The 25,157-nt window shown below is 43.4% G+C and overlaps 1 protein-coding gene across 3 annotated transcripts in view; it reads left to right on the top strand.

Moving 5' to 3' along the window:
* The first annotated feature begins 6,787 nt into the window (after positions 1 to 6,787).
* The window catches only part of BTBD7 (BTB domain containing 7), a 70,459-nt gene continuing 52,089 nt past the window's right edge, over positions 6,788 to 25,157 (top strand). The window contains exon 1 of one of the 3 annotated variants that reach the window (XM_084873366.1): positions 6,788 to 7,124. The gene's annotated coding sequence lies outside the window, so the exon portion shown is untranslated. Of the gene's footprint in view, positions 7,125 to 7,161; positions 7,670 to 25,157 lie in introns of those variants that run through there. The other 2 variants (XM_084873364.1, XM_084873365.1) reach the window with 2 other exon arrangements.

A 25,157-nucleotide genomic window follows, 5' to 3' on the forward strand; every position in this document is an offset into this window, starting at 1 on the left:
CATTCCTGTTTTCCTGTTGGAATTTTGGATTAATTTACAGATGGCTATTTCCACAAATGATGATGATAATGATTGGTTAATCCTCACCTAAGGATATTTTTCTCATTGCTTTTCAGAAAAAGTAGAAGGGAGGGGAGGAGGGAAGAGAGAAAGAGAAACATCAGTGTGAGAGAGATACATAGACTGGTTGCCTCCTTCATGCTCCCTAATCAGGGGTGGGGAACAAACCTGAAACCCAGGTACATGGTCTTGACTGGGAATCGAACCCACAGCCTTTCAGTGTGCAGACTTAGTCTTTACCCACTGAACAATACTGGCCAGGGCCCAAGGATTATTTTAGCTAGGCACCAGTAGCATCCAGCAGCTTCCATTTATTTACTTGTGGGTTTTCCAGACTGCTGCCCATCCAGTCCATAAGAGTAACATTTCTTGAGGCAGACCAGACTACTATCCCAGAACTGGCCCTGCTTCACCTTCCCCTGCCATTTGCCTATAGCTCATGTAAATTCATTCAAGACTACCTCTTTCCTTCCCCATCTCCCCATTTGATGTATAAAAATGCTTGTAGTACTCCTGGATGACAGACACGCTGTCTTTTCTATCTATCCATATTGCTGGTTTAACTCCAGCCCCAAACCAGTCTTTTTGGCTAGCATTTTTAGTTCAATAAAATCTTGTTTATAAAAAGACTTTCTCCCTAACTGATTTGTCTCAGTGGATAGAGCATTGGCCTATGGGCTCAAGGGTCCCAGGTTTGACTCTGGTGAAGGGCATGTACCTTGGTTGCAGGCACATACCCAGTAGGGATTGTGCAGGAGGCTGACACAATTTCTCTCCCATAGATGTTTCTAACTCTCTATCCCTCTCCCTTTCTCTCTGTAAAAATTTAATAAAATATATATTTTTAAAAAGACTTTCAACTGTGAAAGTTAAAACTTTTGTGCAAAATAGCATCTCTGTTACTGATGAGATGACAAGACCTCAGTTCTTATCTTCTTAAAGGAAAGATTTCAATCAAGAGACCTCAGCAAAGCAAGAAAGAATTTATTGGCCACAACAAAAACACACCCAGGATAGTGAAACAAGGAAGAGGATAGAAGAAGCAACAGTAGAGCCCAGGCTAGGCTGTTTTAGCTCATTGAGAAGTCAGAAAAAAAGGGGGCTTTGGAGACAGGTTCTGGGGAGTTAGCCCAATATGAGCTGCCACTGCCCCATGCTCCCCTGGTTGCAAGTCTCACGGGGTCCCTTAAACTCTAAGGCTTAGAGGAAAGGAGGAGGGAAGGGAATGGCCTGGGCGAGCTCCATTGGGGGAGAGCTCCTGCTAGGTCCATTGTGTTGAGCATATTAATCTCTCTCTTACAGGTGGAAATCTTAGGGGAGGGTCTCAATAAAATATTTATCAGCTCTCCAGGTGTTCTCTTCCAGGATCCTGGTCTCCACTGGTTGGTTGGAGCCAGGGCAGGGGCTCATTAATCAATACAGCTTGTCTTTTTTTTTTTTTTTTTTTTTTTTTTTAATATATTCTATTTGATTTTTTACAGAGAGGAAGGGAGAGAGATAGAGAGCTAGAAACGTCGATGAGAGAGAAACATCAACCAGCTGCCTCTTGCACACCCCCTACCGGGGATGTGCCCGAAACCAATGTACATGCACTTGACCGGAATCGAACCTGGGACCTTTCAGTCCGCAGACCAACGCTCTACCACTGAGCCAAACCGGTTTCGGCAATACAGCTAGTCTTGAGGCAGCCAGAGGGTCACTTGTCTGGTTTTGCTGCTTTCCTGGACCTGCAGCTAAAATACACCGGAGGCCTAGATGTTATTTTTAGGGAGAAAAAGTCAGAGTGTTTAAACCTCATGGCCAATGATATGCTAGGGGAGGATAGGTTACCCTGGGGGCAAGGTTCCTGTTTTCCTAGTTTTGCCCCTTGCTAGGCATCCTGGGCTTTCTGCCCTGGTGAATTTTGTACGTGGCCCATCCTCCTTGCTCTGCTATAACATCTCTAATCATGTCACGGGGACACCGGTTCTTTTTCAGGTACAAGTTAGCTGTATCCTAAAGTAGGCTCCCCTGAGGTAGGAAGATGGTTGCCAAGAGCTCCTGGGGCTACATCCCTTTTTAGTCAAATTCAACAGAACAGGAGACTCTTTCAGCAAATTCTGTACAAGGACAGATGTTCTTTTCCGGAAGGCCTAGCAAACATTTCACTGCATCCGGGCTCTTGATGGGGTTACATTTCCTCCCCTGAACCCATCTCTAAAGCCAGGGAAGTAGCATTTGCTGAAAAACTTAAATCAGGAAACCAGGTATAAAATATAGGATCAATCTCACCCAAATCACTTAGCTGGGGAAAGTGTGGGGTTATGAGGAAGAAGGAAAATGGAAATGCTATCCTTGTAATTAATTAGTTCTTAATATAAAGAAAGAAAGCAAAGGTAAGGCAGACATTGTAAGCTATAGCTTCGCGTTCCCCTGGCAACCATGGATCCATTACCGGCAGATCACTGGGGGAAGAAATCAAACAAAGGAGGAGATAGGCATGGTGCAGTAGAAATCTGGGTGGCACAGGGAGGAGCTTGCTTGTCAGGCTAGCCTGGCAAACAATGGATATTGGCTTTGAGGTAGACCCCATCAAAAGCACGCAAAATCTTGGAGAGTTCCTGGTTGAAATATCCAAAGAATGCCCTCTCTCTTATTCACTATGGTCCTCTGGCTCTCCCTTGCTCCGTCACCCACACTTGCTCTGCGCTCATCTGTTCTCTCTTCATAGCCAAGTCGCCCTAAGTGGCCACATGGTCCATGCTCATGCAGACCCCATACAAAATGGGACTATAGCTGGGAACACAAGCTAAGCTAGCAGGTGCTGGACTGGATTGGACTTTAATATAGAGCAAAACTACGGACAGTGGCCTTAATTCTGGCCCTGCTGAGAGCAGATTGGACTTGTTCCACGGTGGGACATTTCCCAAAAAAATGCTTCGAGCCCTAACCGGTTTGGCACAGTGGATAGAGCTATGGCCTGCGGACTGAAGGGTCCTAGGTTTAATTCAGGTCAAGGGCATGTACCTTGGTTTTGGCACATCCCAAGTTTTGGCACATCCCCAGTGCAGGAGGCAGCTGATAGATGTTTCTCTCTCATTGACGTTTCTAGCTCTCTAACCTTCCCCCTTCCTCTCTGTAAAACAGCAATAAAAAATATATTTTTTAAATGCTTGGAAATAGTATCATTATATCCAAAGCACACAAGAAAATAAAATTCCCCCTTTTTAAAAAATATTTTATTGAGTTTTAACAGAGAGGAAGAGAGAGGGATAGAAAGCTAGAAACATCGATCAGCTGCCTCTTGCACACCCCCTACTGGAGATGTGCCTGTAACCAAGGTACATGCCCTTGACCAGAATTGAACCTGAGACTCTTCAGTCCGCAGGCCAACACTCTATCCACTGAGTCAAACTGGTTTCAGCAAAATTTCCCCCTTTTTCATAATTAAAAAAACCCAGCTTCCATATTGTATTTACATAAAGATAAGTGTAGGGAGGGGCTTTGGTGAATTGTTATGTTTGGTTAAAAAAGGGGGGGGCGGACTTTGGAGTAACAGAAAATGGAATACTCATTTAATGTAGAAAATAACGCAGGTTTTCAGCTTAAGTGACCAGGTGGATGGGGTGCTGTTCACTGATGGAGGGAGCAAGGAGAGGAACACAACACAATTCAGGACTTTTTTTTTTTTTTTAATATATTTTATTGATTTTTTTACAGAGAGGAAGGGAGAGAGCTAGAGAGCTAGAAACATCGATGAGAGAGATACATCGACCAGCTGCCTCCTGCACACCACCCACTGGGGATGTGCCCGTATCCAATGTACATGCCCTTGACAGGAATCGAACCTGGGACCCTCAGTCCGCAGACCGACGCTCTATCCACTGAGCCAAACCGGTTTCGCAATTCAGGACTCTTGATCAAAAGTGACAGAAACTGTTTTTGCTCACTTCTAATTAGCTTAAGATTTTTAAAACAAAAAGTGGGGTGAGTTATAATGGGTCATAAAAACTGGAAAAAACAGGAATGGATTGCTCTTTTCTGAAATTTATTGAAAACATTCTTTAGAACCGATACTCTTCACCATTACTGGATATAGTTGACCCTTATATGCAGATTTTTTTCAATAAATGCCTGCACTGTTTTTGATCAGTTGGAAGGCCACAGATCTATGCCACTTTATATATGGGACTTGAGCATCCTCAGATTTAGGTACTGGGGTCCCAGAGCAAACCCTTCTCTGGATACCAAGGGTAGTTAAGTTTTGGGAGAGTGAAAACTTATACATAGAATTTAAGACTGTGTGAGAAGTCAGTGCCTCTGAGCCCTGTGTTGTTCAAGGATCAACTGTACTATCTGTGCACTAGCCTTTTAAAAGTATTACTATTTAAAATTATTTTCAGTCTATCTTTATATGTAGTTTCTAAGCTTCTCAATGGCAAAGAATCATTTATTTTTTTTACCCTGAACATCTAGCACTGTTACACACATTGTATTGGATGCTTAAAAAAAAACGTGTGGCACTTGTGGACAGTTGGGCTCAAATAAACCCACAAAAAGTCTTTGAAAAAATGTGTGTTGGCCGTAGGGGGCAGTGGATAGAGTGTTGGCCTGTGGACCAAAGGGTTCTGGGTTTGATTCTGATCAAGAGCACTACCTCAGTTGCAGGCTCCTCCCGGCCCGGGCCCTGGTCAGGGCATGTGCAGGAGGTGACCAATTGATGTGTTTCTCTTACATTGATATTCTCTCTGTCTTTCCCTCTCTCTGAAAATCAATGGAAAAATATTCTTGAGTGAGTATTATCCTGGACTGAAGTGAACTGACAAACCTAAATTCAGTAGACTTGTAAACTGAGTTAATTCAATATCTCAAAGGTGCACTAAAAACAGGTGGATGAATTAACTGGTGGGAAAAATCACAGAACACTTATGCATGGTTTCTGAGAAGGCAAATCATAGCCATAAGGTAGACAAAAAGATATTGTGGAACCAAGAGATTTAAAAAAAAATTATATTTTTATTGATTTCAGAGAGGAAGGGAGAGAGAGAGAGAGAGAGAGAGATCAATGATTAGAGAGAATCACTGATCGGCTGCCTCCTGCAAGCCCTCTATGGGGGATCAAACCCACAGCCTGGGCATGTGCTCCTGACCAGAATCAAACCCGGGACCCTTCAGTCCCCAGGCCAATGCTCTGTTCACTGAGCCAAACCAGCCAGGGCAAGCCAAGAGATCTTATTCAGATTTTCAAAAAGTCTTTGGTAGATTTCTGCATCAAAGGCTTTTAGAGAAATTGTATAATCCTGGACATATTTAGAATGCTATCATTGTCAGTATTGTTTTAATTTTGTTTTTAAATTTGTTTCTAGGAAGCAGAACCAAAGTCAAGCAATGAATGTTAGAAATAAATGAGAAAGTGTTACTAATGGAGACTGATCTTATTTAACTTTTAATAAGTTGTCAAGAGATGGTATGGACAATGGACTTTTTAAAATATATATGTTTTATTGATTTTCCACAGAGAGGAAGGGAGAGGGATAAAGAGCTAGAAATGTCGATGAGAGAGAAACATCGACCAGCTGCCTCCTGCACACCCCCTACTGGGGATGTGCCAGCAGCTAATGCACATGCCCTTGACCAGAATCAAACCTGGGACCCTTGAGTCTGCAGGCCAACGCTCTATCCACTGAGTCAAGCAGGTAAGGGCTGGATATTAAGCATTTTAAATATATCAGAGATGGTTAAAAACACACCACAAAATTTGAAATTGCTCTTATCCTCAAGTTTAGGGGTGATCTGAGAACAACAAAAATACTCAGTATGACTTAAAAACCTTGTTTCTCAAAATGTGAGTAAAGTTGAAAATTCAAATACTTTAAAAAGGGTTTTAAATTAATTCCCAGAAGACAAATACATCTTGTTTTCTTAAGGTTTATCAGAGAAGGGTGAGGGGTTATGACCTGGTGACTAGGGTCAGAAATGTCTGGGTTCTATTCTTGGCTTGCCTCCTTGTTAATGCTGCTTGTGTGCCCCTGGGCAAAGGACTTGGTATTTCAAAGTCCCCTTAGCTGCAAAATGACGGTAATAATGCCTGTCCCGGCTTCCTCAAAGGGCAGTTTTGGTGTTCAAATGAAGCCTTGTATTAAACAGTGTTTTGAAAACTGTATGGTGCTCCATAAATATGTTGTGTTTTTGCTATTGCATTACTGAAACTTTCTTGCAAACTTTCAAGCAAGGGACACCTAAGTTAGAGCAGTTTGGCTCTTCCACGAGGGTTTCATCAATTCTTGTCCCTCGTTTATAAGCATGTCTTCTTGAGAAAAACTTTTCAGCGTCTTAAATGGATTCTTTAAAAACACAAACAACAACAACAACAACAACAAAACCCGGCTACACAATTAGCAAGGTGGTGCCTGCAAAAGTACCACGCAGACAGGGCTTCAGATAAACTGCCAAGCACTAAGAATGTCAGAAAGGACTTCGCGGAAGCCAGGGCTCCTCTTTGAGGCTGGTGCATTGTGTGCAATCAATCCGGATGCTGGCCGCAGAGTGGAAACGTGGAATTGCAGAACTGGTGGTCCAGCCCCGTAATCATTAGAATTCCATTCTGGTACATTTCGTGATTGTCATCACTTCCTGGAACAGGCAGGGCACTACCGCCGAACTTCAAAGTCAGAGGGCCCAGCGTCCCAATCCCCGGAGTGGAGCGGAATAAAGCGCACGCACCCGCCTCGCCCGGCCCGACCCGGTGCGCACGCCGCCACCGGCCCACGTGACCCCGGGTGCGTCCACGGCGGGGGCGCGGGCCGGCTCCGCAGCGCCGCGCAGGCGCCCCAGGGCCGCGCCGGGCCGAGCCCCTCCTGCTCTCTCTAGGAGTCAAAATGGCGGCGAGGGAACCCTGGAGCAGTCCCGGCGCCTGAGCCCCTGACAGGAGCGGAGAGGCGGCAGCGGCGGCGGCGGCAGGAGGAGGAGGATGGCTGGCGGTGCTGGCGCCGGTGCGGACGGCGGTGCTGGTGGCGGCGGCGGCGGGGGCGACGGCCGCGGTCCCAGCGGCGGCAGCACCAGCAGCGGCGGGAGGAGCCTCCAGGGTGAGTGTCCCTCGGTGTGTCTGTGAGGCTGGGAGCCCAGGCTGTGCCCGGCGCGGCGCTAGGCGTCCCGGCGAGCGAGGAAGGGGCTGAGCCTGGCGGTGAGGGGGCCGTGCTTTGGGCCGGGCCGCCGCAGGAGGCGCTGGACCGCCGCCGCCGGGGAAGGGGCAGGCGACCGGCCGGGGGTGAGGCGGCGGCGGCGGCGGCGGACTGGCCGGTCCCGGGTGCACCCTGAGGGGCGGGCTCGGCCGGGCGCCGCCGTCCCGGGGGCAGAGGCGCGAGGTGTGGCGCTCGGAGCGGGGAGCGCGGCTCTCGGTGGCCGCGGCGGCCCGTCCGGCTCCGGGCTGCGGGCTCCCGGCGCCCGGCGCCCGGCTCGGGGCGCGGAGGGGCGGGACCCGCCGCTCCCAGGACTCCGGGAAACCGCTCCCCGCACTCGGCGCGTGTTTACCGGGCTGCGGGGCTGTGGCCGCCCCGGGGGGACGGCAGAGCGGCGGCCGGAGCCAGAGAGGGAGCAGGCCGCTCCCCAGGGGAGAAGTTAGATGGTTCGGGTAAGTTTCTGTTTGGGGATCCAGCGGGGATGGCGCTTTGACAGGTTGGAAGGGAGACATTGTTTGGCCGGGGAGTCTGTGCTTGGAGTACTTTGAATGCCTAAAAGCGTGCCTTTTGCAGTGTGTGCTCATTTGCACAACGGTTTATTGTCTTTACACCGAGGAGGAGAACTTTCTCACCGTTGTTGTTTTGTTTGTGTGTTTTATTTTTGAGAAGCTTTTCTTTTTTTCTTTTCCTTGTTTTATTTTATTTTTATTTTTTTTAGAAGCTTTGAGTGTTGCTTCTGCTTTGAACTACAATAGCAGGTCTTCACATACCAGCACAGATAATAAGTACCCTGCTTTAGGCCTAATTTACAGAAGCAGTCTTGCTTATCTTTACCAGAGCACTGTTCCTTCTGCTAAAACATCACTGCCATGAAGACATAGGGATTTTTTTTTTTTTTTCAGAATTACTTAGTTTTATTTTCAACTAACATTTTTTTTTTCTTTGAGTAGTATCCATTTCTTTTAGGTTGCGAAATTAATTACTTTCTTCCGGAAATGTGGAAGAAAGACTGGAAATCGTAAGAATCATACACTTAATGGCAGCTGTGGTTAAACTTGACGTGGGATTTTGGAGTCAGAAAAAACCATTAGAGATCTGGTGTGACTTGTTTTAGAGCCGGAAAACGAGGCACAGAGAGATAAGTGAGTGACTTACTGTGGGCCCTGCAGCTGGTCAGAGTTGAACCCAAACTAGGATCTAGGCTCTATTTAGACAACTCTTTTCACCGCACTCCTGATCTGCTTGTTCATCTGTCACCACCGGTATCCATCCTAGGTCTTTTTGTGCAGTAAAGTTGAAAGCGGAAAGGAAAGAACTTTGCTCTGATGCTGATAGCTACCATCCGTTACCATGAGTAACTGATGATTTTTTTTTTTTCAAACCTCAATTTAATAAAAATGGACTGACATTTCATTTAGAGTTTTCATAGCCTGTGGCTGCATTGTGCCCAGTTACAGCATTCATGGCTCATTTTTGCATGCATTCCATAAAACCCAAAGGTGAATGAGTATTCTGTCCCACAACTTAACTACTGTATTGCTCTGTGCCCCAATATCAGCATTTAGACAGGTTTTTTATATCAGATTCTAACTTCGGGATTTAAAACACCTGTTTTATGTTTGCTGCATTATACTACCTAGTTTCTTTTTTTTTTTTCAATTAAAAAAAATCTTTATTGTTGAAAGCATTACATATGTCCCCTTTTTCTCCCATTGACCCCATCTATATCACCCAGTTTCCATGTGTCTTGTTAAGTCACAGAAATTTCTTTGTTGTGCCAAAGGTTAACTTTCAGAAATAAAGTAACGTCCAATGATTCTGATTTCATAGCCTGGTCAATGAAATGCAAAATTATACCTCCTGTTCAATGAAACAACGTTATCTACTTTGTGCTTTGCGTTATATACTACAGGGAGAAAGAAAAAAGTGTAATATATAGACTTTACCCTCAGGAAAGATAAGATGTATCTCTGTGAGTGTGGAAAGCAACCTAGTAAGTTCTACCAATACAAAGAATGCTGTAGGTGTTCAGGTCGGGGCGAGGTGTCAGGAGTCTAAAGAACTTCCTGGAACACTTGGGACTTTAGCTAGCCTCTGAGGGTTTAGATTTACAGAGAGATTGGAGCAGTTACTTCATGAGATAAAAGCAAGAGTACTGGTATAAGGTGGAGGTTTGCTTTGGGGGAGGGGAGTGGAGGGAAGCTAGGATGAGCTTACTAAATTTCTTTGAGGGACTAAAAGGAAGACATGAGACAATTGGAAGATTTCTCTCTGTTAAGAGTTCGAGTACTGAATTGAAGAGATTTAGATTTTATTTTTTTAAAATATATTTTATTGATTTTTTACAGAGAGGAAGGGAGAGAGATAGGTAGTTAGAAACATCAATCAGCTGCCTCCTGCACACCCCCTACTGGGGATGTGCCCACAACCAACGCACATGCCCTTGACCGGAATCGAAACTGGGACCCTTCAGTCCCCAGGCCGACGCTCTATCCACTGAGCCAAACCGATTTCGGCTAGATGATTTTTTTAAAAATATATCTTATTGATTTTTTTTACAGAGGAAAGGAGAGAGATAGAGTTAGAAACATCGATGAGAGAAACATCGACCAGCTGCTGCTTCCTGCACACCCCCTACTGGGGATGTACCTGCAACCAATGTACATGCCCTTGACCGGAATCAAACCTGGGACCTTTCAGTCCACAGACTAACGCTCTATCCACTGAGCCAAACTGGTTTTGGCTGAGATTTAGGTTTTTATCCTCTTTTGCAAGATATGGGAAGCTTTTGAAAATTTTGAAGGCCAGACATTAATGTGTTTACCAGAAAGATGGACCCATCAGTTATCTACAAATTGAGCTAGCATGAGAAATGACTGGACTGAACCAGTCACTACTGTAATTTTCTGCATATGAAGAGATAAGATCTCAGACTAGGATAGTCAATAGGAAGGGTACATAGCTGGTGTTGTTTTTGTTTTTATTATGGTGAATATCCTATATAACAAAAGCATCATGCCCTTGTGTGACACTTTGCGTGATGTCACCACAAGATGGTCACCCTCACGTTGTCACAAGATGGCCACCACAAATGGCCAACAGGGGAGGGCATTAGGAGCGACCAGGCTGATAGGGAAGGGCAATTTAGGGGGGAACCAGGCCTGCAGGGGAGAGCAGTTGGGGGCAACTGGGCTGGTAGGGGAAGGCAGTTGGGGGCAATTGGGCCTGTAGGAGAGGGCAGTTGGGGGTGATCACGCCAGCAGTGGAGCAGTTAGGTGTGAATCAGGCAGGCAGGGCAGTGCTTAAAGGGCGATCAGGCTGGGAGGCAGAAGCGGTTAAGGGCAGGCAGGCGAGCAGTTAGGAGCCAGCAGTCCCAGATTGTGAGAGGGATGTCCGAGTGCTGGTTTAGGCCCAATCCCACTGGAATCAGACCTAAACTGGCAGGTGGACATTCCTTGAGGGGGTCCCAGATTAGAGAGGTGCAAGCTGACCTGAGGGACACTTCCCCCCATGCACAAATTTTGTGCACCGGGCCTCTAGTATCTACACTAATAAAGGAGTAATATGCAAATTGACCATAACTTCATGACACCCACCAGCCAACCAGGAGTGAGTATCAAATTAACCTAACAAAGGTGGCGGGTTAATTTGCATACACAGGCGGTAGGGGCAGGGCATGATGCTTGCATCATCACCATGGCAGCAGTGCAGCCATTCTACACTGCCCCAGCCACTCTAGGCATCTGGGCAGTGTGGGAAGGTGGAAAGGCGCCTCTGGGCTGGAGCAAAAAGGTGGCTCTGGCCAGAGCGAAGGCGGTGCTGGCAGCTAGGGGAAGGAAGGCCCATTCTTGCATGAATCTTCATGCATTGGCCTCTAGTTTAACATAAAATTACATTTTAACCTCTTTAAAGTCTCTAGTTTTGTGGCATTAAGATTGTTGTGCAATTGCCCTGGCCAGTGTGGCTCAGTTGGTTGGTTGTCATCCCATGAACCAGGAGGTTGCCGGTTTGATTTCCAGTCAAGGGCACATGCCTAGGTTGCTGGTTCAATCCTTGTAGGAGGCATGCAGAAGGCAGCTGATCAATGTTTCTCTCACATCATTGATGTTTCTCTCTCTCTAAAAGTCAATAAATTATTCTTACACTGCCAGTGTAGGTCAGTGGTTGAGCATTGACCTATGAACCAGGAGGTCATCATTGATATTTCTCACACCCCCCCTCCTTTCCTCCCTGAAGTCAATAAGAATATATATATATTTTAAAAATCAATAAACTTAAAAAAAAAAATTATTGTGCAACAATCACTGCTATCCCCACCTCCAAAACTCTTTTCAGAGGACACCAAGATGGCGGCGTAGGTAAACACTCCTAAACTGCTGCATGCACAACAATTTCAAAACTACAACTAAAAGACAAAACATCTATCACCCAGAACCACAGGAAAGCTGGCTGAAAGGAACCTCTATAACTAGACTGAAAGAGAAAGGAGCATTCAGGGCACAAGCGCTGAAAAACTGAGTTTAATCTAGCAAACTGCAACCTGGTGCAGACGGCTCCAAAGCTTCCAAACTCCAAGCAGGGAGGAGAGGACTGTAGTTCTCGCTGTAGCTCCTGCAGGGTGGCCTCAGACAGTAGCTGACCTACACCCCATCGGAGATACAGAAGCCAGTGTTCCTAGTGGTAGTTTCAACTCCTCACACCCATAAGTGACACATTCAGGAGACGGACTCAGTGAGCACCAAAACCCACTGAAACAAGGCTCGTCTCCAGTGCAGCAGTTCTTTCTTTATAGACACAGTGGGTCCTCACAGCTAATTGGCCTGAAGGTCAATTCCTCCCAGTGTACCAACAGCAATTAAGGCTTAATTAAACCAAGCCCAAGACTTAATTTGCACTCAGCCCACAAAGGGGTGTACCAAGAGCGACCACCTCAGGTGATTGGGGAAGCTGAGCTAGTGGCCCCTATAGGTCACTGACCACACAAAGCCATTCCATCAACACAAGAAGGCAGCCAAAATGAGGAGACACGGAAGCAAGTCACGAATGGGAGAGATTGAGGAAAGTAAACTACTGGACGACACAGTTCAGAACCTCATTTATAAGGTTACTCAAGAATCTTCTAAAAACCTTTGAGAAACTTGATGAGACCTTCAAGAAGCTTAGTGAGATCTTCAGGGACCTTAATGAGAATGAAGAAAAAAAAAAAAAGAAAAAAAAAAGGAAAAGGACCAGTCAGAAATTAAGCATACACTACTGTCTGAAATAAAGAATATACAGAAATTCAACTGTAAATCAATATATCCCAAGAGTCAAACCAAAGATCTGGAATATGAGGAAACAAAAAACACCTAATTAGAGAGGCAGAAAGAAAGAAGAATCCAAAAGTATGTGGATAGTGTAAGGAGCCTCTGGGGCGGCTTTAAGCGTACCAACATCCGGATTTTTGGATTGCCAGAAGAAGAGAGCAAGCAGGATATTATTGAAGGCCTATTGGAAGAAAAAATGACAAAAAACTTTACCTACCCGGTGAAAGAAATAGACTTATAAGTCTAGGGCACATGTGTCAAACACAAGGCCCGCGGGCCAAATCCAGCCCGCCAGGCCTTGCAATGTGGCCCGCACCGCGCTGTCATCACTGCACTCCGCTGTCAGTTTATGACATTGTCAGTTTATGACTGTTCAGTAAACCATTCGGCCCGCGATTTAGCCTGGATTTTAGATTTTGGCCCCTTCTCTGATTGAGTTCGACACCCCTAGTCTAGGGAGTGCACAGAACCCCAAACAAGAGGAATCCAAAGAGGACCACACCAAGACACATCATAATTAAAATGCAAAGGGCAGCCGAAGCCGGTTTGGCTCAGTGGTAGAGCGTTGGTCTGCTGACTGAAAGGTCCCGGGTTTGATTCCGGTCAAGGGCATGTACCTTGGTTGCGGGTGCATCCCCGGTAGGGGGCGTGCAAGAGGCAGCTGGTCGATGTTACTCTCTCATTGACGTTTCCAGCTCTCTAGCTCTCTCCCTTCCTCTCTGTAAAAAATCAATAAAATATATTTAAAAAATAAATAAATAAATAAATAATAAAATGCAAAGGGCAAAAGACAAAGAGAGAATCTTACAAGCAGCGAGAGAAAAACAGCTAGTTACCTACAAGGGAGTACCCATAGGACTGTCAACTGATTTCTCAACAGAAACTATGTAGGCCAGAAGGGAGTGGCAAGAAATAATCCAAGTGATGAACAGCAAGAACCTACAACCAAGATTACTCTACCCAGCAAAGCTATCATTCAGAATTGAAGGTCAGATAAAGGGTTTCACAGATGAGAAAAAGTTAAAGGAGTTCATCACCACCAAACCAGGATTACATGAAATGCTGAAGACTATTATTTAAGAAGAGGAAGAAGAAACACGCTTATGGCGAACAAATGGTTAAGGATGAGTAATATTCCATTTTCTTACCTCATAATAGACAAACATGTAAAATTGACCGTACCTCCGCCACACCCACAGCCAATCAGAGTGAGTATGCAAATTAAACAAAGGTGTTGTGTTAATTTGCATATGCAGGCCTGGAACGGCCAGGAGGGGCAGGGCGCCTGCTATGATGGGGAGGGGGATGGCGATGACGGAGGGAGCTACAGGAGTGATGCTCCAGACAGAAGCAAGGACTTGCCCACTCCTGGGTGGGCTGGGAACGGGGACTTGCTGGCTCCCCGGCAGCTGGGAGTGAAGCCAGAGGAACAAATATCGTGCAATGATCCTCTAGTACAGGGGTCCTCAAACTTTTTAAAGTGGGGGGCAGATCACGGTCCCTCAGAGAGCTGGAGGGCCGGACTATATGAACTACTAATTCCTACTGTAACATCTCGGCTGCGCTCACTGCCCAAAAAACCTGGCGGGCCGGATCAGACTCCTCTGCGGGCCGCATGTGGCCCGCGGGCCGTAGTTTGAAGACCCCTGCTCTAGTATGTATATAATATACTACATTTTATTCATGCATTTATCTGTCAATTGATAGTTGGCTTGCTCCCATTTTTTGGCTGTTGTGAATAATATTGCTGTGAACATGGGTGTATAAATATGTGAATGTGTGCTTTCATTTCCTTTTTATGTATACCCAGAAAGTTTTACCTTACCACTATCACTGTATAAGGATTTTGGTTTTTCCACATCCTTAACAACTTGCTTTTTTATTTTGATAGTCCTACTACTAATGGGTGTGAATGACATCTAATTGTGATTTTGATTTGCATATCTTCTTTGAAGAAATACCAATTTAAATTTTTTGACCATATAAAATTATATATATGCTTTTATTGATTTCAGAGAGGAAGGGAGAGGGGGAGAGATATAGGAACATCAGTGATGAGAATTATTGATCAGCATGCCCCGGCCAAGGATGAAACCTGAAATCCAAACAGGTAACCTGACTGGAAATCAAACCAGCAACCTTCCAATGCATGGGAAGACTTCAATCAGTTGATCCACACTGGCCAAGGCTGCAGTAGTTTTTAATTTTTTAAAATTATTAAAATGTTGACTGTATAAATTTGGCATTACAAGTTGAGTCTTTCATATCCTTACTATCTTTAATTATACAGAGACTTCATAAACATATAGTGGCCCTAGCTGATTTGGCTCAGTGAATGGAATGTAAGCCTATGGACTGAAGAGTCCCAGGTTTGATTCTGGTTAGGGCAGCCAAATATCAACAGTACAATGATTGAAATTTTTTTTGAGAGCCAATTTTTTTAAACTTAAACTATATAGGTAGGTACATTGTTATTAACTTAATTAGGGTACTTGTAAGCTGGCCTTTGCTAAAAACTCAAGGGGCCAAAGAGCCGCATGTAGTTCGTGAGCCGCAGTTTGCTGACCACTGGGTTAAGGGCACATTCTCGGGTTGTGGGCTCAATCCCCGGTAAGGGGGCTACTATCTTGCAGGAGGTAGCCAATCAATGATTCTCTCTCAAATTTGATGTTTCTGTCTCTCTCTCTCCCTTCCTATCTGAAATCAATAAAAATATATTTTAAAAAACCCACAAAAACGTATAATGTACTAAGTTTTATAATTGACATTAAACCTATGTAGGAAATATTATGCTAAACAGGAATCATCAAAATCCAATACACATCACATTCTTTAAGTCATAGAATTCAGGCCCTGGCCATTGTGGCTCACTTGATTGAGTGTTGCCCCTGCACTGAAAGGTAGTCTGTTCAGTTCTTGGCCAGGGCTGGCTGATTAATGTTTCTCCCTCCCTCTCGCTCTAAAATAAAATTTTAAAAGTCCCCTTTTTTGAGTATTGTTGGAGTGTTTAGATATACCAGTAGTTGTGATAGAACACTGTACTGGAATTCAAACCCCCATTCAGATTCTGACTATTGTTTGTGTGATTTTAAACAAGCCATTTAACCTGTCTGAGGTTTAATTTTCCTCATCTGTGAAACAAAACAAATACGTGTGTGTGTGTGTGTGTGTGATGTATGTATATATGTTATTTATAAGCAGTATCTTACATAGCTGTTTTGCTACCTTGTAAGTATTTATTCCATCCTTTACTTCCCTGTTACCAATTCTTACTAGTTTGGACTATTTATTGAATAGCCTACCAACCAAATCTCTGTCAGTTATTCTCCTACTCTTCCAATTTTTCTCTGACTATTCTCTATATGCTACCAATCTTATGTTTCTTAAAAATCCTATTGGAGCATGTTACTTCCTTACCTAAACCTGTGTTAACTTTCCATTGTCTATGGGATAGACCAGATTCACAAGAGTTTGAGACTATGTTCAATCTTAGATTTCTCATCACTCTAGCCATATCAAGCTGCTGCTTGTTTTTTGTGCTTCTATTTCTCATGTGTTTATCCCAATGCTTGGAGTTCTTATTCTTTGTCATCTAGGAGACTGAGATGATGATTCATCTCTCACTCCGGGGCTAAATTTTTATTACTCCAAGCCAGTCAACTCAAGGCATTTCCCTGTAAACTTTTATTTGTACCAGTAAGATTGAAGGGAAAGAGACCTTCTATTTCTGGGGGGGGAGGATTTTTCCCTTTTTGTAAAGTGAGGTAGCATGTACTTGTGTCCAGATAACATTATTTTAGACATATATTGGGCCTGCGGCTTTCCCTAACCCAGGATTTCTCCTCATGACAGATAAATTTTTTATTGTTTAAGCCAATTCTTTGGAGTTATTTGCCGTAAAAAAAATCTGATTGATACAATCCTGACTATTCTTTTGGACCCAGTTCAAATATTATCTTTACCAGTAGTTCTACTCTCACTCTCTTAGTACTCTGGACCTCCCTTCCAACCCTTACTGCACTGTACAGTAATCACTTGCTTGTATGTCTGACTTCTCCACAAAACTGTATACTTTGCTGGCCAGCGTAGCTCCGTGGTTGAGTGTCGACCTATGAACCAGAAGTCCTGGTTCGATTTCTGGTCAGGGCACATTCCTGGGTTGCGGGCTCGATCCCCAGTGTGGAGCGTATAGGAGGCAACTGATCAATGATTCTCTCTCATCATTGATGTTCCTATCTCTCCCTCCCCCTTCCTCTCTGAAATCAATAGTGTGTGTGTGTGTGTGTGTGTGTGTGTGTACATATCCTATATAATAAAAGCATAGTATGCAAATTGTCCCCTCAACTGGGAGTTCATCCGGGAGTTCGATCAGGGAAAGGGAGGGAGAACTCAGCAATGACAGATGTGGCAGAACAAGATGATGGCCAGGGGAAGGGAGGAAGTATGTAGCCGGCAGCCGATAGGCACCCTACCAGTGCACGAATTTTGTGCATTGGGCCTCCACACACACACACACACACACAGTGTACTTTGAAACCACAGCCTATAATATGTAGCACAATGTCTGGTAGGTTCACATAATAGGTAGATACTCAGTAAGTAAATTGTTAGGCTGAAATAATAACATTAAAAAGTGCTTTGTAAATATTTTTAAAATAAACCTGAGATATGGTATTATCTTTAAACTAAAAAGAAATGGAAAAGCAGTTAGATCAGACATCAAAATGGTTTTAGCTTGCCCTTAATTATTTTCTAAAAGTGTTCACTTAGATAAAAAGTTTGACAGTCCCTTAAATGTTATGAAAAAACCTTACCTACTAAAGAGAAATCCTAGAAAGAGAATTGTGTTGTTATTGCAATTCTCTCCTTCTTTCTCTCCCTCCCTCCCTTTTTTCTTTCTTTTAGAAGGAGACTTGAATGCCAGTACTAACTTCAAGTACAATATATGTCTTTTCCCTCTATATTTTGAAATGATGTTAAGCCTGTTTTATCTGGCATTTACTTGTGAATTGTTTTTTAGAGGAAAATTTCATAATTTGCTTCATAAGACCTAGTTATTATTGTCTTCAGACTTTCCCAAAATATTTTTTGCTTGCTTGAAACTAGACATGAGAATTTTCTGATAAGCAAAAAAGCTTTGTGGCAGAAGCAGATGAGTTTGTAGCAAATGTTAGTAATAGCTTATGAAGAAGAAATCTTATTTAAACCTTAATTACTAAGAGTTCTGGCACATGCTTCAACAATAAAGTCTGACAAGAGTTAAAATTCCCAGATCAAAGGATTGAAACCCATCAAATATGGTTAAATCCACAAATGCATGGAATTGTTTTTATTTTTATTGATTTCAGAGAGAAAGGGAGAGGAAGAGAGAGACAGAAACATCAGGGATGAGAGAGGATCATTGATTGGCTGCCTCCTGCAAGCCCCCTACTGGGGATGAAGCCCGCAACCCAGGCATGTGCCCTTGACCAGAATCGAACCTCAGACCCTTCAGTCCTCAGGCCGATGATCTATCCACTGAGCCAGACCAGCCAGGGCTAAAATTCTTTTTAAAAAGCTCACTAATAGCCTGGCCAGTGTGGTTCAGTGGTTGAGCAGATGGTTGACTCCCAGGTTTCTACAGGAGGAGGTTGATTAGTGATTCTCTGTCATCATTGAGCTTCTCTCTCTTCCTTACCCTTCCTCTCTGAAATGAATAAAAATATATGTTTTTTAAAAACTTGCTGATTATATTGAGAAGATGATGGGAAGTTAATTATTTGAAAAAATTGGTAAATAAAGGTAAAAATTTATTCTGTCTTTTCTGTACAAACTGTACATCAAACAATTGAATAGTTGAGTTTTCTCACAGAGAAGTATTCCAACGAATGCTTAAAGAAGGAATGACAGAATATTTTCATGTTGCAATCCTAATGAATTAATAATGATTGTAGTTGGTGATCATTGAAAATTGTTAATATCACAGATTGAGAAGTGGACATTTTGTACCTATTGAAAGTACACACCACCACCTGTGAAACAGTCTTGGCAAAATAAACTTTAAAAATACAACAGTGAGCCGAAACCGGTTTGGCTCAGCGGTAGAGCGTCGGCCTGTGGACTGAAAGGTCCCAGGTTCGATTCCGGTCAAGGGCATGTACGTTGGTTTCGGACACATCCCTGGTAGGGGGTGTGCAAGAGGCAGCTGGTCGATGTTCCTCTCTCATTGACGTTTCCAGCTCTCTAGCTCTCTCCCTTCCTCTCTGTAAAAAATCAATAAAATATATTTTTAAAAAATACAACAATGATCCTGAATCTAATAACTAGATCCTCCTGAATCTAGTCACTAGGTCTAATTATCAATTACAGGAAATACAGGGGTCAGAGGAACATATTAAACTACATCATGGTGATGTGTTTGTCAAAATCCAGACTATGAGAAACTACCAGATAACCTGGTTTCTTTAACAAAGCAAATTGCCAGAGGAAAAAGAAGGGATGCAGGGAGGAACTTGTTAAAGAAGATTTAAGAGCCCTGGCCAGTGTGCCTCTGGTTTTAGGGCATCATTCTGCACATAGGATCACAGGTTTGATTTCCAGGCAATGGTACTTACCTGAGTTGCAGATTCAATCTCTGGCCCCAGTTACGGTGTGTACGGGAGGAAACCAATCACTGTCTCTCCCTCACCAATGTGCCCCCTTCCCTCTTTCTACCTCTCCCTCTCCCTCTCGCTCTCTCCTCTTCCTCCTTTTCCTCCCCCTCCTCCTCCTCCTCTTTCTCCTCCTCTCTCCCCTTTCCTCCTCCTCTCACCCCCTTCCTCCCTTCTCTCTGAAATAATCAATGGAGAAAATATTCTTGGGTGAAAATTAATAATAATAATAATAAAAAAGATTAAAGGGACATAGTCATCCATTCACAATGTATGAACCCTATTTGGACTCTGATTAAAAAAAAAAAAAAAAGCCAAGAGAGAAAATGAAACACTGCCTGGAAAGTTCTTAATTAAGAAATTATCCTTCATTATTTTAAATGTGATAATGGTATTGTAGCTATTCTTTTACATCCTTTCTTTTAGAGATGACTAAGGAAATATATCTGGGACTTGGCTTTAAAATAATCCAGAGGGATTGGTAGAGAGTGGATTTGGATATAGGGTTAAAATACTACCACAGATTGGTAATTGTTGAAATTTGGTGGTGGATGGAGGTTTGTTTTATTCTCTCTGTATATTTTTTCTTTATTACAGAAATTACAAAAGTATCTCCTGCAGAAGAGGAAAGCACAAGTAATAGGAAAGAGTGAAAATAGAGCATAGTCATACTTGTCTTTGCTGTTTGAATGCTAGGAGGTTGAATATAATCCAAAATCCAGAAACTTTTTATTGCTCACCAACAATGCAGAGCATTGGAGATTAATTTAAGATCTGTTTCTTAACTTTAGATGGGGGCTATAGAGTGGAAACATTAGCAGTTTAAGACTTGAGTAACAAAAGCAGCAGTGTGGTAGGCATAGAGTAGCAGAACGAAGGCATGGCTGTTCTCTTCAGAAAGGTTGGTATTGGACTGGATGCTTTTGAGATGCTTTCTTGTTTAGGGAAGAATACACTAAATTAGGGATCAAAATGCCTGGGATTTACTGTAGTTGTGAAGGTTTGCCATTTTACCATATATATTTTACTTTGGATAAGTCACTTAACATTCTACCTTTACCTTTCTCATTCAAAAATAAGAAAATGAAGCCTGTCCTATCTACATTGAAGATTTAATGTGAAAATAAAATGACTTAATGTGTGAAAAAGCCCTTGTAAACCATATATCCCTCTTATAAGATACTTGACCACTCAACTGTTCGCTATGATATGCACTGACCACCAGGGGGCAGATGCTTCAACTAGTAGGTTAGCTTGTTGCTGGGGTCCAGCCAATTGGGACTGAGCAAGATGAGCCCAACATGCCCTGGAGCCCTCCTGCGGTCCCTCCCTAGCCCTGATCCTTGGCCTGGCCTGTGCCCTCTCACAATCTGGGATCCCTTGGGGATGTTGGAGAGCCGATTTCGTCCTGATCGCACAGGCCACTTCCCTTGGGAGGGCACCAGATGCAGGGATCATAGCTGGCGAGGGCTGCTATGTCAGCACTAGCCTCTCCCAATTAGGACTGATTGGGTTTGAGCCCACAGCAGGCCCAATGGGGCCAGGATGACTGGGAGCTGTAGGTAGGAGCTGCAGGAGGCATTGGACTGTGGGTTTCAGCCCAGTCCCCACAGGCCACCCCGAGGGACCCCATCTGTGCACAAATTTGTGAACTGGGCCTCTAGTCTATATAAAAGGCTAAGTGTCTGTCCAACCAGTAGCTATATGCACACACTGACCATCAGGGCGCAGATGCTCAACTCAGGAGATACCATGACGTGCACTGGCCATTTAAAAATAAACGGCACCACGAACCTGGTGCCGACCAACCAACACTGCTTCCCCCAAGTGGGACACAGGCTGCGCCACCACCCCGGAGTGACACCCCACTAAATCGCAGCCAATGCTGCCAAGACCCCATGGTGAAAAATGTGGCCCACAGCCCAGCTCAACCTGGAAATAGTCACTGTGGGACTGGCTAATGACATCACGTAGCAATGCACAGCTTCCTCTCCCTACAACTAGCCTCTTGGAGTTTCTTCAGCCCAGGAAACGACTTGCTTGGTAGCCAGGTGCAAACATTTTACACTTTAACCAAATGTATGTGATGTGTTTTCCTGTGCCTCATCTCATTTGATTCTCAAAGAAGTCCTAGAGTTGGTAGATAGGAGACTCAGTGAAAAATGAAAAAGGTTTAGAAAATTTAGAAACTTGATCCGACTGAAAAGAAGTAAGGAATGGTGGACCTTGAAAATGACTTCAGATTTTTTCACTGAGCAGAATATAGTCAAACACTGCTACAGTTAAATATTTTACCCTTTGTTCTTTCTGTGTGATCTACAGTAATAATCTGCTTTGTGTTGATATTTACTGTGTTGCAGACAGTTACCTGAAAGAGAAGTTGGGGTGCTTCACTGGGCTGGAAAAAGTTTAGCTAAATCAGAAAGCAGGTCTAATTAAGCAAGTTTATTCTATATATATAAAAGGCTACGTTGACTTGCACATGCATGATACATATAAAGCTCCCGCTGGCGCCAATTGCATGCATGTGTTTCCATCTGTCATTGTTGATTGTGAATTTGGTTGACAATTCTATTATAGAGAAAGGGTGAATAGTGATATTAAAATGTATTTTCTACTTAATTTCCTTTCAATGTGCACAAATCCATGTACTTGGACACTAGTTTGTAAATAAAATCCTCAATCAGAAGTAGATGAATTAGCCGGGACCGGTTTGGCTCAGTGGATAGAGCGTCAGCCTGCGGACTAAAGGGTCCCAGGTTCAATTCCGGTCGAGGGCATGTACCTTGGTTGCGGGCATATCCCTGGTGGGGGGTGTGCAGGAGGCAGCTAGTCGATGTTTCTCTCTCATCGACGTTTCTAACTCTTTATCCCTCTCATTTCCTCTCTGTATAAAATATATTTAAAAAAAAAAAAGTAGATGAATTATATTAAGAAAATGCTGTGTTATAATACATATCTATCTAGAAATGAAAATATTAGTATTGGGAAACTTGTTTTAATACTTCATCCTTTATGTATGCTGTGTTTGCATTATTTCTTCCTTGATATGTCTTTTTGAGTCTCAAACACATTATCTTTATTATTCCCAAGTAACCCTCAGATTGCATTCCATATTTCTTCTTGGTTCACAGCATTGCTAACCAAGATATAACCAGGTAGATATCTCATCATCATACCTTTCTCCCTCTCCATCATCCCTGCATTAATTTGTTGAACATTTACTATGTATTTTATGATAAGGACTTCATATGGATTATCTTAAATTTTTATTATAAATATCCTCAACACATGAAAATAGTGTCTTAAGAGATGCATACTTACATTGCATAAATAAGTGGATGTCTTTATAAAGACTGCCTTAAATAAGGATACTGTTGAGTGTTTGTATTCATGGTTCTGTTTTGTTCTTTTATTTTTCTCTTCTCCAAGTGCTGCCATAGTCTCAGCCTTACTATCAGGTTCACTCAGCATGTTTTCTTATCTCTCCAACTCTGCCTGTAGAACCCTCAAAAACTCAGCAAGAAATATGCCCTTATGTATTTTTTTAACATTTGCTAAACAGGTTTGTGTTATAAAGTATAAATATTTTGGTTTTGAATGAAGTTTATGAGAAATTTCATGTTTTTTCTTTTAAATATAATTTCTTTGAAAATTCTTTCAGTTCTTGTTTGTCTCTGCAAATCCTCTGTAAATGCAAACCTAGACTCAGATTTCTCATTGCCTTCTCTAAAACACCCAAAGTTACTTTTTTATACACCACTAAGCCAACAGTAGAAACAGTTGTCCCAATTAGAACAATGATTGCAGCCAAAACCGGTTTGGCTCAGTGGATAGAGCATCGGTCTGCAGACCGAAAGGTCCCGGGTTCGATTCCAGTCAAGGGCATGTACCTTGGTTGTGAGCACATCCCCAGTAGCGGGTGTGCAAGAGGCAGCTGATTGATGATTCTCTCTCATCGATGTTTCTAACTCTCTATCCCTCTCTCTTCCTCTCTGTAAAAAATCAATAGAATATATTAAAAAAAGGAAAAAAAAGAAAAGAACAATGATTGCATTTATTCATTCAAATATTGTGTGCCTGGCTTAAAGGTAGTCTATCTATCATAAACCAAATGGCACCATTACCTTTAAGATAGCCGATAAGGCAGATTCTACAATCTTTCTTGGAGAGCTTCATAGTCATTGCTACCTTCTGCTTGTAGGCCCTATTTCCTAGCTGTTGGGGGAGGGGGGAATTTGGCCCTTTTAGAGCTGCCTCAGTTGGGGTTGGGGGGATCTGGATGCTAGGAGAAAACAACAAACATTTTAGTTTGTTAGGTTTGATAAGGCCAAGCAGCTCCTATTTTGCCTGCTGTGTGTGTTAATTCTCTGGCCCAGGCATCCTTCCTAATCAGGTTTTAGTTAGCACTGCCAAAGGCTCATGGAAGCGGGTAAGCAAGGCCTGGGGCTGAGAGTCAGGCTTCAGGACCTTTTCAGCCCTCTGTTTCCATTTTTCCACCTATTACTTCAGGAGGATGCTCTTCTGAGGTTTTAAGTCTGGACAAAGCATTTTGAATATGAGCTCTAGGTAAAAGTGGCAGAGTAAGCGGTCCATTCAGGACTCTGTAGTGTAACTGCATAGGTTCTTTTACCTATCACTTTCCAGTAATAGATCCTCAGCTTTAAGTGTCTAGAAACTGAATTTTTCAGAATACCTGAACATCTCTAATATGTATTTCATCCAGGCCAGGTAAGACCTGGCACAATACCAGGTCCCTCATGAATACTCTTCTCTTGTGATGAGTTACTTCTGCCTTCCAGTGTTCAGTTCATTTTTATTATCTTACTAGAGGCCCGGTGCATGAAAACTCATGCACTAAAGGGGGGTCCCTTAGCCGGCCTGACCCCTCTCACAGTCCAGGAGCTTTAGGGGCAGGAGGCGACAATCCATCACACCTCTGCTGCTGCCACTCCCGGCAGCACAAGCCACAGCCAGCCCTGTTTACCTGAGCCTCAGGCAGCCTTGGGCAGGTGGGCAGCCACCATTCAGGGCTTGCCTACGCCTTGGGCTGGTCCTGGATAGCTGGGGGACTGAGGAGACTGGGGGACTCTGGAGGTAGGTGCATGGGGCGGGCCCGGCCTTGCCACATGCCTGCTGCCCCAGCAGGGCTGAGGGGACTGGGTGCTGCCATCTTTGAGGTTATGGCAGTCAGTTAGCATATTCCCTCTTTATTGGCTGTGAGATGCCGTCATCTTTGCGACAGCATGAGGGTCAATTGGTATATTCCCTCTTTATTAGATAGGACTAGAAGCAGGATGCACAAAATTCATGCAAGGGGCTTGGCCCTCGCAATCTCTCCTGGCCCTCACAGCCCCTCACAGCCCAGGCCGACCCTTGTAGCCAGCCCCAGCTGCCTTCGCGGGCCCTTGCAGTCCCGGCTCCGTTTGGAAGGTTGTCTGGAAGGTTGTTCAGCTGTTTGGTCTAATTATATAGTACATTAGCTCTTATTATATTGGTTTTAACTCTTAAAACAACCTTGCAAAGTAGGTGATATTATCCTCATTTTAAAGATAAGGTAAGACACATGCTTATTAACACTTTTCTGGACCATAGTAAGAATCTTTGAAAAGGTCTTGCATCAAATATCTTCTGCCTTGAGGACATTTAGTAATCTTTCTAAAACACAAATATAAAGATCCTTCTCTATTGTTCTATGCTTTGCTCCAGTAGTTCCTCCATGTGTTCTTTTTTTTTTTTTTAATTTATTGGGATGACATTAATAAAATTATATAGGTTTTAAGTGTACAATTTTATAATACATCATCTATGTATTGTGTATTTACTCCATTGTGTTCTGAATAAAGGCCCAACACTTTAATGAGATTTGAGGCTTTTTGACATAACTCCTCCCCATACATTGAACATAAAAACTCTAGATACATGTATACTGTGATCACAATCATTATTATAACACCCATCAGTTATTGAGTATTCTGAGCCAGTCATTCTTAAGCAATTTATTT

The sequence above is a fragment of the Pipistrellus hanaki genome (genome assembly GCF_964339955.1).
Source record: "Pipistrellus hanaki genome assembly, chromosome: 1".
Lineage (NCBI taxonomy): Eukaryota > Metazoa > Chordata > Mammalia > Chiroptera > Vespertilionidae > Pipistrellus > Pipistrellus hanaki.